At 46.8% G+C, this 14,510-nt stretch overlaps 11 non-coding genes across 11 annotated transcripts; all 11 read right to left on the bottom strand.

Annotated features, from left to right (window-relative positions):
• Nucleotides 1–986: 986 nt before the first annotated feature.
• LOC142270001 (U2 spliceosomal RNA) lies at nt 987–1,177 on the bottom strand. Its single transcript, XR_012735375.1, has one exon. It is a non-coding gene; the product is annotated as a U2 spliceosomal RNA (small nuclear RNA).
• Nucleotides 1,178–2,294: 1,117 nt separating this feature from the next.
• Nucleotides 2,295–2,485, bottom strand: LOC142270000 (U2 spliceosomal RNA). Its single transcript, XR_012735374.1, has one exon. It is a non-coding gene; the product is annotated as a U2 spliceosomal RNA (small nuclear RNA).
• A 1,117-nt stretch (nt 2,486–3,602) lies between these two features.
• Nucleotides 3,603–3,793, bottom strand: LOC142269998 (U2 spliceosomal RNA). The gene has a single exon (XR_012735373.1). It is a non-coding gene; the product is annotated as a U2 spliceosomal RNA (small nuclear RNA).
• A 1,117-nt stretch (nt 3,794–4,910) lies between these two features.
• Nucleotides 4,911–5,101, bottom strand: LOC142269997 (U2 spliceosomal RNA). Its single transcript, XR_012735372.1, has one exon. It is a non-coding gene; the product is annotated as a U2 spliceosomal RNA (small nuclear RNA).
• Nucleotides 5,102–6,218: 1,117 nt separating this feature from the next.
• On the bottom strand, nt 6,219–6,409 carry LOC142269995 (U2 spliceosomal RNA). Its single transcript, XR_012735370.1, has one exon. It is a non-coding gene; the product is annotated as a U2 spliceosomal RNA (small nuclear RNA).
• Nucleotides 6,410–7,526: 1,117 nt separating this feature from the next.
• On the bottom strand, nt 7,527–7,717 carry LOC142270125 (U2 spliceosomal RNA). The gene has a single exon (XR_012735487.1). It is a non-coding gene; the product is annotated as a U2 spliceosomal RNA (small nuclear RNA).
• Nucleotides 7,718–8,834: 1,117 nt separating this feature from the next.
• On the bottom strand, nt 8,835–9,025 carry LOC142269994 (U2 spliceosomal RNA). The gene has a single exon (XR_012735369.1). It is a non-coding gene; the product is annotated as a U2 spliceosomal RNA (small nuclear RNA).
• Nucleotides 9,026–10,142: 1,117 nt separating this feature from the next.
• Nucleotides 10,143–10,333, bottom strand: LOC142269993 (U2 spliceosomal RNA). Its single transcript, XR_012735368.1, has one exon. It is a non-coding gene; the product is annotated as a U2 spliceosomal RNA (small nuclear RNA).
• Nucleotides 10,334–11,450: 1,117 nt separating this feature from the next.
• On the bottom strand, nt 11,451–11,641 carry LOC142270123 (U2 spliceosomal RNA). Its single transcript, XR_012735485.1, has one exon. It is a non-coding gene; the product is annotated as a U2 spliceosomal RNA (small nuclear RNA).
• A 1,117-nt stretch (nt 11,642–12,758) lies between these two features.
• Nucleotides 12,759–12,949, bottom strand: LOC142269992 (U2 spliceosomal RNA). The gene has a single exon (XR_012735367.1). It is a non-coding gene; the product is annotated as a U2 spliceosomal RNA (small nuclear RNA).
• A 1,114-nt stretch (nt 12,950–14,063) lies between these two features.
• LOC142269991 (U2 spliceosomal RNA) lies at nt 14,064–14,254 on the bottom strand. The gene has a single exon (XR_012735366.1). It is a non-coding gene; the product is annotated as a U2 spliceosomal RNA (small nuclear RNA).
• Between the last annotated feature and the right edge of the window lie 256 nt (nt 14,255–14,510).

Here is a 14,510-nt window from a genome sequence, read left to right as displayed (position 1 = left end):
CTGCTTTGCAGAGCAAAAACAAGAAGAATGGTGCGTTTTGCAGCCGCCGCCCACTGCAATGAATCTGAATAACTCCTCCTTTAGGGCGCAAGCAACTCCCCTCCCCCTTGCAGTCTTTCCAATTCACGATACAAAAAGACGGACAGGACAGGTTGCCTGACTTTCCGTCACTGCCACCCTTTGCCATCCTTACCCGTAGAAAGCCCTTTCATCATCCCCAAACCCTAATCTTTTCCCTTTCCTTCCCAGCCCCCAAACCCTGCCCTCTGTACCTTTCTCACCACCCGCTTCCCTTCTCCTGTCATCCCCCTACCACCCGGGAAAAAAAGAGATTGCCCCCTCCTTCCACTAGCCCACCCTCCCACCCAAAGAACAACTTCTTCTGCGCAGCTTGTTTTCTAGGCAGCAGCGCTATTGTGATGTCATCGGGGGGCATTGTGACAAGCCGCCAGTGTTCCGTCTCTTCATGTTGTGCACTGTTCAAACCGAAAATACATCAACAGGCAGGCTACAGAAAAGCTTACTAACAAAGGTTAGAGAGGGGCTTTCTCAGAGGGCTTTTTACAGTTTGTCTATTCCCAATTAGCCGGTTTAGTATACTTAATGAAAGTACTAATTCTTTCATAGGCCGCCCATTCTTAGTATTTGACGTTCAGGTAACAACAGGTAACTTTATTTGGAGTGGAAGCAGAGAGATAACACCAGATGCCAATTGTAGATCCTCTCACACCTGTGGTCACTGCAGCATCTGACTCCACTTTGTCCAAAAGGGATCTATTCCATTCAATTACACATGATCTAGATTAGACTGACAACAAGATACTGCACGGGACATAGCAGAGTTGGTGAAGTTGAGTGGTGATGAGTTTGCTATTTGGATGAATAAAGCAAGTAAAAAGTGTGTTAGATAAAAATTCATTTCAATTCGCTAATCGGGCTAATATGAATCAGGTGAATCGAGTTCTGCTTTTGGAAACTGGGTTAAGAAGGGGTGCACCGTTCCTGGAGGTACTGCAATACCAGGTCAATGCGTGGAGTGGACAGAGCAAGCTCTTTTTCCATCTCCCTGTTCTAAAAATCCATTTAATATATGGTCCCCAGATAGGGGACGTATCAGATATTAAACTGATAAGAACAGATACTACACTTGATCTTAGCCAAAAGGCCGAGAAGCGATAACCAGAATTGGTTTGGGCCTCGAGTGGCACCCTGGCCTATGCCGGACACATCTTAGGGAGAGAGAGCGAGAGGGAGACAAACCCACGCCTACACAAGACATTTTGTCACCCAAGCCAACCCTTGAAAAGGCTGCTTTGCAGAGCAAAAACAAGAAGAATGGTGCGTTTTGCAGCCGCCGCCCACTGCAATGAATCTGAATAACTCCTCCTTTAGGGCGCAAGCAACTCCCCTCCCCCTTGCAGTCTTTCCAATTCACGATACAAAAAGACGGACAGGACAGGTTGCCTGACTTTCCGTCACTGCCACCCTTTGCCATCCTTACCCGTAGAAAGCCCTTTCATCATCCCGAAACCCTAATCTTTTCCCTTTCCTTCCCAGCCCCCAAACCCTGCCCTCTGTACCTTTCTCACCACCCGCTTCCCTTCTCCTGTCATCCCCCTACCACCCGGGAAAAAAAGAGATTGCCCCCTCCTTCCACTAGCCCACCCTCCCACCCAAAGAACAACTTCTTCTGCGCAGCTTGTTTTCTAGGCAGCAGCGCTATTGTGATGTCATCGGGGGGCATTGTGACAAGCCGCCAGTGTTCCGTCTCTTCATGTTGTGCACTGTTCAAACCGAAAATACATCAACAGGCAGGCTACAGAAAAGCTTACTAACAAAGGTTAGAGAGGGGCTTTCTCAGAGGGCTTTTTACAGTTTGTCTATTCCCAATTAGCCGGTTTAGTATACTTAATGAAAGTACTAATTCTTTCATAGGCCGCCCATTCTTAGTATTTGACGTTCAGGTAACAACAGGTAACTTTATTTGGAGTGGAAGCAGAGAGATAACACCAGATGCCAACTGTAGATCCTCTCACACCTGTGGTCACTGCAGCATCTGACTCCACTTTGTCCAAAAGGGATCTATTCCATTCAATTACACATGATCTAGATTAGACTGACAACAAGATACTGCACGGGACATAGCAGAGTTGGTGAAGTTGAGTGGTGATGAGTTTGCTATTTGGATGAATAAAGCAAGTAAAAAGTGTGTTAGATAAAAATTCATTTCAATTCGCTAATCGGGCTAATATGAATCAGGTGAATCGAGTTCTGCTTTTGGAAACTGGGTTAAGAAGGGGTGCACCGTTCCTGGAGGTACTGCAATACCAGGTCAATGCGTGGAGTGGACAGAGCAAGCTCTTTTTCCATCTCCCTGTTCTAAAAATCCATTTAATATATGGTCCCCAGATAGGGGACGTATCAGATATTAAACTGATAAGAACAGATACTACACTTGATCTTAGCCAAAAGGCCGAGAAGCGATAACCAGAATTGGTTTGGGCCTCGAGTGGCACCCTGGCCTATGCCGGACACATCTTAGGGAGAGAGAGCGAGAGGGAGACAAACCCACGCCTACACAAGACATTTTGTCACCCAAGCCAACCCTTGAAAAGGCTGCTTTGCAGAGCAAAAACAAGAAGAATGGTGCGTTTTGCAGCCGCCGCCCACTGCAATGAATCTGAATAACTCCTCCTTTAGGGCGCAAGCAACTCCCCTCCCCCTTGCAGTCTTTCCAATTCACGATACAAAAAGACGGACAGGACAGGTTGCCTGACTTTCCGTCACTGCCACCCTTTGCCATCCTTACCCGTAGAAAGCCCTTTCATCATCCCCAAACCCTAATCTTTTCCCTTTCCTTCCCAGCCCCCAAACCCTGCCCTCTGTACCTTTCTCACCACCCGCTTCCCTTCTCCTGTCATCCCCCTACCACCCGGGAAAAAAAGAGATTGCCCCCTCCTTCCACTAGCCCACCCTCCCACCCAAAGAACAACTTCTTCTGCGCAGCTTGTTTTCTAGGCAGCAGCGCTATTGTGATGTCATCGGGGGGCATTGTGACAAGCCGCCAGTGTTCCGTCTCTTCATGTTGTGCACTGTTCAAACCGAAAATACATCAACAGGCAGGCTACAGAAAAGCTTACTAACAAAGGTTAGAGAGGGGCTTTCTCAGAGGGCTTTTTACAGTTTGTCTATTCCCAATTAGCCGGTTTAGTATACTTAATGAAAGTACTAATTCTTTCATAGGCCGCCCATTCTTAGTATTTGACGTTCAGGTAACAACAGGTAACTTTATTTGGAGTGGAAGCAGAGAGATAACACCAGATGCCAATTGTAGATCCTCTCACACCTGTGGTCACTGCAGCATCTGACTCCACTTTGTCCAAAAGGGATCTATTCCATTCAATTACACATGATCTAGATTAGACTGACAACAAGATACTGCACGGGACATAGCAGAGTTGGTGAAGTTGAGTGGTGATGAGTTTGCTATTTGGATGAATAAAGCAAGTAAAAAGTGTGTTAGATAAAAATTCATTTCAATTCGCTAATCGGGCTAATATGAATCAGGTGAATCGAGTTCTGCTTTTGGAAACTGGGTTAAGAAGGGGTGCACCGTTCCTGGAGGTACTGCAATACCAGGTCAATGCGTGGAGTGGACAGAGCAAGCTCTTTTTCCATCTCCCTGTTCTAAAAATCCATTTAATATATGGTCCCCAGATAGGGGACGTATCAGATATTAAACTGATAAGAACAGATACTACACTTGATCTTAGCCAAAAGGCCGAGAAGCGATAACCAGAATTGGTTTGGGCCTCGAGTGGCACCCTGGCCTATGCCGGACACATCTTAGGGAGAGAGAGCGAGAGGGAGACAAACCCACGCCTACACAAGACATTTTGTCACCCAAGCCAACCCTTGAAAAGGCTGCTTTGCAGAGCAAAAACAAGAAGAATGGTGCGTTTTGCAGCCGCCGCCCACTGCAATGAATCTGAATAACTCCTCCTTTAGGGCGCAAGCAACTCCCCTCCCCCTTGCAGTCTTTCCAATTCACGATACAAAAAGACGGACAGGACAGGTTGCCTGACTTTCCGTCACTGCCACCCTTTGCCATCCTTACCCGTAGAAAGCCCTTTCATCATCCCCAAACCCTAATCTTTTCCCTTTCCTTCCCAGCCCCCAAACCCTGCCCTCTGTACCTTTCTCACCACCCGCTTCCCTTCTCCTGTCATCCCCCTACCACCCGGGAAAAAAAGAGATTGCCCCCTCCTTCCACTAGCCCACCCTCCCACCCAAAGAACAACTTCTTCTGCGCAGCTTGTTTTCTAGGCAGCAGCGCTATTGTGATGTCATCGGGGGGCATTGTGACAAGCCGCCAGTGTTCCGTCTCTTCATGTTGTGCACTGTTCAAACCGAAAATACATCAACAGGCAGGCTACAGAAAAGCTTACTAACAAAGGTTAGAGAGGGGCTTTCTCACAGGGCTTTTTACAGTTTGTCTATTCCCAATTAGCCGGTTTAGTATACTTAATGAAAGTACTAATTCTTTCATAGGCCGCCCATTCTTAGTATTTGACGTTCAGGTAACAACAGGTAACTTTATTTGGAGTGGAAGCAGAGAGATAACACCAGATGCCAATTGTAGATCCTCTCACACCTGTGGTCACTGCAGCATCTGACTCCACTTTGTCCAAAAGGGATCTATTCCATTCAATTACACATGATCTAGATTAGACTGACAACAAGATACTGCACGGGACATAGCAGAGTTGGTGAAGTTGAGTGGTGATGAGTTTGCTATTTGGATGAATAAAGCAAGTAAAAAGTGTGTTAGATAAAAATTCATTTCAATTCGCTAATCGGGCTAATATGAATCAGGTGAATCGAGTTCTGCTTTTGGAAACTGGGTTAAGAAGGGGTGCACCGTTCCTGGAGGTACTGCAATACCAGGTCAATGCGTGGAGTGGACAGAGCAAGCTCTTTTTCCATCTCCCTGTTCTAAAAATCCATTTAATATATGGTCCCCAGATAGGGGACGTATCAGATATTAAACTGATAAGAACAGATACTACACTTGATCTTAGCCAAAAGGCCGAGAAGCGATAACCAGAATTGGTTTGGGCCTCGAGTGGCACCCTGGCCTATGCCGGACACATCTTAGGGAGAGAGAGCGAGAGGGAGACAAACCCACGCCTACACAAGACATTTTGTCACCCAAGCCAACCCTTGAAAAGGCTGCTTTGCAGAGCAAAAACAAGAAGAATGGTGCGTTTTGCAGCCGCCGCCCACTGCAATGAATCTGAATAACTCCTCCTTTAGGGCGCAAGCAACTCCCCTCCCCCTTGCAGTCTTTCCAATTCACGATACAAAAAGACGGACAGGACAGGTTGCCTGACTTTCCGTCACTGCCACCCTTTGCCATCCTTACCCGTAGAAAGCCCTTTCATCATCCCCAAACCCTAATCTTTTCCCTTTCCTTCCCAGCCCCCAAACCCTGCCCTCTGTACCTTTCTCACCACCCGCTTCCCTTCTCCTGTCATCCCCCTACCACCCGGGAAAAAAAGAGATTGCCCCCTCCTTCCACTAGCCCACCCTCCCACCCAAAGAACAACTTCTTCTGCGCAGCTTGTTTTCTAGGCAGCAGCGCTATTGTGATGTCATCGGGGGGCATTGTGACAAGCCGCCAGTGTTCCGTCTCTTCATGTTGTGCACTGTTCAAACCGAAAATACATCAACAGGCAGGCTACAGAAAAGCTTACTAACAAAGGTTAGAGAGGGGCTTTCTCAGAGGGCTTTTTACAGTTTGTCTATTCCCAATTAGCCGGTTTAGTATACTTAATGAAAGTACTAATTCTTTCATAGGCCGCCCATTCTTAGTATTTGACGTTCAGGTAACAACAGGTAACTTTATTTGGAGTGGAAGCAGAGAGATAACACCAGATGCCAATTGTAGATCCTCTCACACCTGTGGTCACTGCAGCATCTGACTCCACTTTGTCCAAAAGGGATCTATTCCATTCAATTACACATGATCTAGATTAGACTGACAACAAGATACTGCACGGGACATAGCAGAGTTGGTGAAGTTGAGTGGTGATGAGTTTGCTATTTGGATGAATAAAGCAAGTAAAAAGTGTGTTAGATAAAAATTCATTTCAATTCGCTAATCGGGCTAATATGAATCAGGTGAATCGAGTTCTGCTTTTGGAAACTGGGTTAAGAAGGGGTGCACCGTTCCTGGAGGTACTGCAATACCAGGTCAATGCGTGGAGTGGACAGAGCAAGCTCTTTTTCCATCTCCCTGTTCTAAAAATCCATTTAATATATGGTCCCCAGATAGGGGACGTATCAGATATTAAACTGATAAGAACAGATACTACACTTGATCTTAGCCAAAAGGCCGAGAAGCGATAACCAGAATTGGTTTGGGCCTCGAGTGGCACCCTGGCCTATGCCGGACACATCTTAGGGAGAGAGAGCGAGAGGGAGACAAACCCACGCCTACACAAGACATTTTGTCACCCAAGCCAACCCTTGAAAAGGCTGCTTTGCAGAGCAAAAACAAGAAGAATGGTGCGTTTTGCAGCCGCCGCCCACTGCAATGAATCTGAATAACTCCTCCTTTAGGGCGCAAGCAACTCCCCTCCTCCTTGCAGTCTTTCCAATTCACGATACAAAAAGACGGACAGGACAGGTTGCCTGACTTTCCGTCACTGCCACCCTTTGCCATCCTTACCCGTAGAAAGCCCTTTCATCATCCCCAAACCCTAATCTTTTCCCTTTCCTTCCCAGCCCCCAAACCCTGCCCTCTGTACCTTTCTCACCACCCGCTTCCCTTCTCCTGTCATCCCCCTACCACCCGGGAAAAAAAGAGATTGCCCCCTCCTTCCACTAGCCCACCCTCCCACCCAAAGAACAACTTCTTCTGCGCAGCTTGTTTTCTAGGCAGCAGCGCTATTGTGATGTCATCGGGGGGCATTGTGACAAGCCGCCAGTGTTCCGTCTCTTCATGTTGTGCACTGTTCAAACCGAAAATACATCAACAGGCAGGCTACAGAAAAGCTTACTAACAAAGGTTAGAGAGGGGCTTTCTCAGAGGGCTTTTTACAGTTTGTCTATTCCCAATTAGCCGGTTTAGTATACTTAATGAAAGTACTAATTCTTTCATAGGCCGCCCATTCTTAGTATTTGACGTTCAGGTAACAACAGGTAACTTTATTTGGAGTGGAAGCAGAGAGATAACACCAGATGCCAATTGTAGATCCTCTCACACCTGTGGTCACTGCAGCATCTGACTCCACTTTGTCCAAAAGGGATCTATTCCATTCAATTACACATGATCTAGATTAGACTGACAACAAGATACTGCACGGGACATAGCAGAGTTGGTGAAGTTGAGTGGTGATGAGTTTGCTATTTGGATGAATAAAGCAAGTAAAAAGTGTGTTAGATAAAAATTCATTTCAATTCGCTAATCGGGCTAATATGAATCAGGTGAATCGAGTTCTGCTTTTGGAAACTGGGTTAAGAAGGGGTGCACCGTTCCTGGAGGTACTGCAATACCAGGTCAATGCGTGGAGTGGACAGAGCAAGCTCTTTTTCCATCTCCCTGTTCTAAAAATCCATTTAATATATGGTCCCCAGATAGGGGACGTATCAGATATTAAACTGATAAGAACAGATACTACACTTGAACTTAGCCAAAAGGCCGAGAAGCGATAACCAGAATTGGTTTGGGCCTCGAGTGGCACCCTGGCCTATGCCGGACACATCTTAGGGAGAGAGAGCGAGAGGGAGACAAACCCACGCCTACACAAGACATTTTGTCACCCAAGCCAACCCTTGAAAAGGCTGCTTTGCAGAGCAAAAACAAGAAGAATGGTGCGTTTTGCAGCCGCCGCCCACTGCAATGAATCTGAATAACTCCTCCTTTAGGGCGCAAGCAACTCCCCTCCCCCTTGCAGTCTTTCCAATTCACGATACAAAAAGACGGACAGGACAGGTTGCCTGACTTTCCGTCACTGCCACCCTTTGCCATCCTTACCCGTAGAAAGCCCTTTCATCATCCCCAAACCCTAATCTTTTCCCTTTCCTTCCCAGCCCCCAAACCCTGCCCTCTGTACCTTTCTCACCACCCGCTTCCCTTCTCCTGTCATCCCCCTACCACCCGGGAAAAAAAGAGATTGCCCCCTCCTTCCACTAGCCCACCCTCCCACCCAAAGAACAACTTCTTCTGCGCAGCTTGTTTTCTAGGCAGCAGCGCTATTGTGATGTCATCGGGGGGCATTGTGACAAGCCGCCAGTGTTCCGTCTCTTCATGTTGTGCACTGTTCAAACCGAAAATACATCAACAGGCAGGCTACAGAAAAGCTTACTAACAAAGGTTAGAGAGGGGCTTTCTCAGAGGGCTTTTTACAGTTTGTCTATTCCCAATTAGCCGGTTTAGTATACTTAATGAAAGTACTAATTCTTTCATAGGCCGCCCATTCTTAGTATTTGACGTTCAGGTAACAACAGGTAACTTTATTTGGAGTGGAAGCAGAGAGATAACACCAGATGCCAATTGTAGATCCTCTCACACCTGTGGTCACTGCAGCATCTGACTCCACTTTGTCCAAAAGGGATCTATTCCATTCAATTACACATGATCTAGATTAGACTGACAACAAGATACTGCACGGGACATAGCAGAGTTGGTGAAGTTGAGTGGTGATGAGTTTGCTATTTGGATGAATAAAGCAAGTAAAAAGTGTGTTAGATAAAAATTCATTTCAATTCGCTAATCGGGCTAATATGAATCAGGTGAATCGAGTTCTGCTTTTGGAAACTGGGTTAAGAAGGGGTGCACCGTTCCTGGAGGTACTGCAATACCAGGTCAATGCGTGGAGTGGACAGAGCAAGCTCTTTTTCCATCTCCCTGTTCTAAAAATCCATTTAATATATGGTCCCCAGATAGGGGACGTATCAGATATTAAACTGATAAGAACAGATACTACACTTGATCTTAGCCAAAAGGCCGAGAAGCGATAACCAGAATTGGTTTGGGCCTCGAGTGGCACCCTGGCCTATGCCGGACACATCTTAGGGAGAGAGAGCGAGAGGGAGACAAACCCACGCCTACACAAGACATTTTGTCACCCAAGCCAACCCTTGAAAAGGCTGCTTTGCAGAGCAAAAACAAGAAGAATGGTGCGTTTTGCAGCCGCCGCCCACTGCAATGAATCTGAATAACTCCTCCTTTAGGGCGCAAGCAACTCCCCTCCCCCTTGCAGTCTTTCCAATTCACGATACAAAAAGACGGACAGGACAGGTTGCCTGACTTTCCGTCACTGCCACCCTTTGCCATCCTTACCCGTAGAAAGCCCTTTCATCATCCCCAAACCCTAATCTTTTCCCTTTCCTTCCCAGCCCCCAAACCCTGCCCTCTGTACCTTTCTCACCACCCGCTTCCCTTCTCCTGTCATCCCCCTACCACCCGGGAAAAAAAGAGATTGCCCCCTCCTTCCACTAGCCCACCCTCCCACCCAAAGAACAACTTCTTCTGCGCAGCTTGTTTTCTAGGCAGCAGCGCTATTGTGATGTCATCGGGGGGCATTGTGACAAGCCGCCAGTGTTCCGTCTCTTCATGTTGTGCACTGTTCAAACCGAAAATACATCAACAGGCAGGCTACAGAAAAGCTTACTAACAAAGGTTAGAGAGGGGCTTTCTCAGAGGGCTTTTTACAGTTTGTCTATTCCCAATTAGCCGGTTTAGTATACTTAATGAAAGTACTAATTCTTTCATAGGCCGCCCATTCTTAGTATTTGACGTTCAGGTAACAACAGGTAACTTTATTTGGAGTGGAAGCAGAGAGATAACACCAGATGCCAATTGTAGATCCTCTCACACCTGTGGTCACTGCAGCATCTGACTCCACTTTGTCCAAAAGGGATCTATTCCATTCAATTACACATGATCTAGATTAGACTGACAACAAGATACTGCACGGGACATAGCAGAGTTGGTGAAGTTGAGTGGTGATGAGTTTGCTATTTGGATGAATAAAGCAAGTAAAAAGTGTGTTAGATAAAAATTCATTTCAATTCGCTAATCGGGCTAATATGAATCAGGTGAATCGAGTTCTGCTTTTGGAAACTGGGTTAAGAAGGGGTGCACCGTTCCTGGAGGTACTGCAATACCAGGTCAATGCGTGGAGTGGACAGAGCAAGCTCTTTTTCCATCTCCCTGTTCTAAAAATCCATTTAATATATGGTCCCCAGATAGGGGACGTATCAGATATTAAACTGATAAGAACAGATACTACACTTGATCTTAGCCAAAAGGCCGAGAAGCGATAACCAGAATTGGTTTGGGCCTCGAGTGGCACCCTGGCCTATGCCGGACACATCTTAGGGAGAGAGAGCGAGAGGGAGACAAACCCACGCCTACACAAGACATTTTGTCACCCAAGCCAACCCTTGAAAAGGCTGCTTTGCAGAGCAAAAACAAGAAGAATGGTGCGTTTTGCAGCCGCCGCCCACTGCAATGAATCTGAATAACTCCTCCTTTAGGGCGCAAGCAACTCCCCTCCCCCTTGCAGTCTTTCCAATTCACGATACAAAAAGACGGACAGGACAGGTTGCCTGACTTTCCGTCACTGCCACCCTTTGCCATCCTTACCCGTAGAAAGCCCTTTCATCATCCCCAAACCCTAATCTTTTCCCTTTCCTTCCCAGCCCCCAAACCCTGCCCTCTGTACCTTTCTCACCACCCGCTTCCCTTCTCCTGTCATCCCCCTACCACCCGGGAAAAAAAGAGATTGCCCCCTCCTTCCACTAGCCCACCCTCCCACCCAAAGAACAACTTCTTCTGCGCAGCTTGTTTTCTAGGCAGCAGCGCTATTGTGATGTCATCGGGGGGCATTGTGACAAGCCGCCAGTGTTCCGTCTCTTCATGTTGTGCACTGTTCAAACCGAAAATACATCAACAGGCAGGCTACAGAAAAGCTTACTAACAAAGGTTAGAGAGGGGCTTTCTCAGAGGGCTTTTTACAGTTTGTCTATTCCCAATTAGCCGGTTTAGTATACTTAATGAAAGTACTAATTCTTTCATAGGCCGCCCATTCTTAGTATTTGACGTTCAGGTAACAACAGGTAACTTTATTTGGAGTGGAAGCAGAGAGATAACACCAGATGCCAAGTGTAGATCCTCTCACACCTGTGGTCACTGCAGCATCTGACTCCACTTTGTCCAAAAGGGATCTATTCCATTCAATTACACATGATCTAGATTAGACTGACAACAAGATACTGCACGGGACATAGCAGAGTTGGTGAAGTTGAGTGGTGATGAGTTTGCTATTTGGATGAATAAAGCAAGTAAAAAGTGTGTTAGATAAAAATTCATTTCAATTCGCTAATCGGGCTAATATGAATCAGGTGAATCGAGTTCTGCTTTTGGAAACTGGGTTAAGAAGGGGTGCACCGTTCCTGGAGGTACTGCAATACCAGGTCAATGCGTGGAGTGGACAGAGCAAGTTCTTTTTCCATCTCCCTGTTCTAAAAATCCATTTAATATATGGTCCCCAGATAGGGGACGTATCAGATATTAAACTGATAAGAACAGATACTACACTTGATCTTAGCCAAAAGGCCGAGAAGCGATAACCAGAATTGGTTTGGGCCTCGAGTGGCACCCTGGCCTATGCCGGACACATCTTAGGGAGAGAGAGCGAGAGGGAGACAAACCCACGCCTACACAAGACATTTTGTCACCCAAGCCAACCCTTGAAAAGGCTGCTTTGCAGAGCAAAAACAAGAAGAATGGTGCGTTTTGCAGCCGCCGCCCACTGCAATGAATCTGAATAACTCCTCCTTTAGGGCGCAAGCAACTCCCCTCCCCCTTGCAGTCTTTCCAATTCACGATACAAAAAGACGGACAGGACAGGTTGCCTGACTTTCCGTCACTGCCACCCTTTGCCATCCTTACCCGTAGAAAGCCCTTTCATCATCCCCAAACCCTAATCTTTTCCCTTTCCTTCCCAGCCCCCAAACCCTGCCCTCTGTACCTTTCTCACCACCCGCTTCCCTTCTCCTGTCATCCCCCTACCACCCGGGAAAAAAAGAGATTGCCCCCTCCTTCCACTAGCCCACCCTCCCACCCAAAGAACAACTTCTTCTGCGCAGCTTGTTTTCTAGGCAGCAGCGCTATTGTGATGTCATCGGGGGGCATTGTGACAAGCCGCCAGTGTTCCGTCTCTTCATGTTGTGCACTGTTCAAACCGAAAATACATCAACAGGCAGGCTACAGAAAAGCTTACTAACAAAGGTTAGAGAGGGGCTTTCTCAGAGGGCTTTTTACAGTTTGTCTATTCCCAATTAGCCGGTTTAGTATACTTAATGAAAGTACTAATTCTTTCATAGGCCGCCCATTCTTAGTATTTGACGTTCAGGTAACAACAGGTAACTTTATTTGGAGTGGAAGCAGAGAGATAACACCAGATGCCAATTGTAGATCCTCTCACACCTGTGGTCACTGCAGCATCTGACTCCACTTTGTCCAAAAGGGATCTATTCCATTCAATTACACATGATCTAGATTAGACTGACAACAAGATACTGCACGGGACATAGCAGAGTTGGTGAAGTTGAGTGGTGATGAGTTTGCTATTTGGATGAATAAAGCAAGTAAAAAGTGTGTTAGATAAAAATTCATTTCAATTCGCTAATCGGGCTAATATGAATCAGGTGAATCGAGTTCTGCTTTTGGAAACTGGGTTAAGAAGGGGTGCACCGTTCCTGGAGGTACTGCAATACCAGGTCAATGCGTGGAGTGGACAGAGCAAGCTCTTTTTCCATCTCCCTGTTCTAAAAATCCATTTAATATATGGTCCCCAGATAGGGGACGTATCAGATATTAAACTGATAAGAACAGATACTACACTTGATCTTAGCCAAAAGGCCGAGAAGCGATAACCAGAATTGGTTTGGGCCTCGAGTGGCACCCTGGCCTATGCCGGACACATCTTAGGGAGAGAGAGCGAGAGGGAGACAAACCCACGCCTACACAAGACATTTTGTCACCCAAGCCAACCCTTGAAAAGGCTGCTTTGCAGAGCAAAAACAAGAAGAATGGTGCGTTTTGCAGCCGCCGCCCACTGCAATGAATCTGAATAACTCCTCCTTTAGGGCGCAAGCAACTCCCCTCCCCCTTGCAGTCTTTCCAATTCACGATACAAAAAGACGGACAGGACAGGTTGCCTGACTTTCCGTCACTGCCACCCTTTGCCATCCTTACCCGTAGAAAGCCCTTTCATCATCCCCAAACCCTAATCTTTTCCCTTTCCTTCCCAGCCCCCAAACCCTGCCCTCTGTACCTTTCTCACCACCCGCTTCCCTTCTCCTGTCATCCCCCTACCACCCGGGAAAAAAAGAGATTGCCCCCTCCTTCCACTAGCCCACCCTCCCACCCAAAGAACAACTTCTGCGCAGCTTGTTTTCTAGGCAGCAGCGCTATTGTGATGTCATCGGGGGGCATTGTGACAAGCCGCCAGTGTTCCGTCTCTTCATGTTGTGCACTGTTCAAACCGAAAATACATCAACAGGCAGGCTACAGAAAAGCTTACTAACAAAGGTTAGAGAGGGGCTTTCTCAGAGGGCTTTTTACAGTTTGTCTATTCCCAATTAGCCGGTTTAGTATACTTAATGAAAGTACTAATTCTTTCATAGGCCGCCCATTCTTAGTATTTGACGTTCAGGTAACAACAGGTAACTTTATTTGGAGTGGAAGCAGAGAGATAACACCAGATGCCAATTGTAGATCCTCTCACACCTGTGGTCACTGCAGCATCTGACTCCACTTTGTCCAAAAGGGATCTATTCCATTCAATTACACATGATCTAGATTAGACTGACAACAAGATACTGCACGGGACATAGCAGAGTTGGTGAAGTTGAGTGGTGATGAGTTTGCTATTTGGATGAATAAAGCAAGTAAAAAGTGTGTTAGATAAAAATTCATTTCAATTCGCTAATCGGGCTAATATGAATCAGGTGAATCGAGTTCTGCTTTTGGAAACTGGGTTAAGAAGGGGTGCACCGTTCCTGGAGGTACTGCAATACCAGGTCAATGCGTGGAGTGGACAGAGCAAGCTCTTTTTCCATCTCCCTGTTCTAAAAATCCATTTAATATATGGTCCCCAGATAGGGGACGTATCAGATATTAAACTGATAAGAACAGATACTACACTTGATCTTAGCCAAAAGGCCGAGAAGCGATAACCAGAATTGGTTTGGGCCTCGAGTGGCACCCTGGCCTATGCCGGACACATCTTAGGGAGAGAGAGCGAGAGGGAGACAAACCCACGCCTACACAAGACATTTTGTCACCCAAGCCAACCCTTGAAAAGGCTGCTTTGCAGAGCAAAAACAAGAAGAATGGTGCGTTTTGCAGCCGCCGCCCACTGCAATGAATCTGAATAACTCCTCCTTTAGGGCGCAAGCAACTCCCCTCCCCCTTGCAGTCTTTCCAATTC

This window comes from Anomaloglossus baeobatrachus, unplaced genomic scaffold (genome assembly GCF_048569485.1).
Source record: "Anomaloglossus baeobatrachus isolate aAnoBae1 unplaced genomic scaffold, aAnoBae1.hap1 Scaffold_325, whole genome shotgun sequence".
NCBI lineage: Eukaryota > Metazoa > Chordata > Amphibia > Anura > Aromobatidae > Anomaloglossus > Anomaloglossus baeobatrachus.
This window is presented reverse-complemented; position numbering and strand designations above follow the sequence as displayed.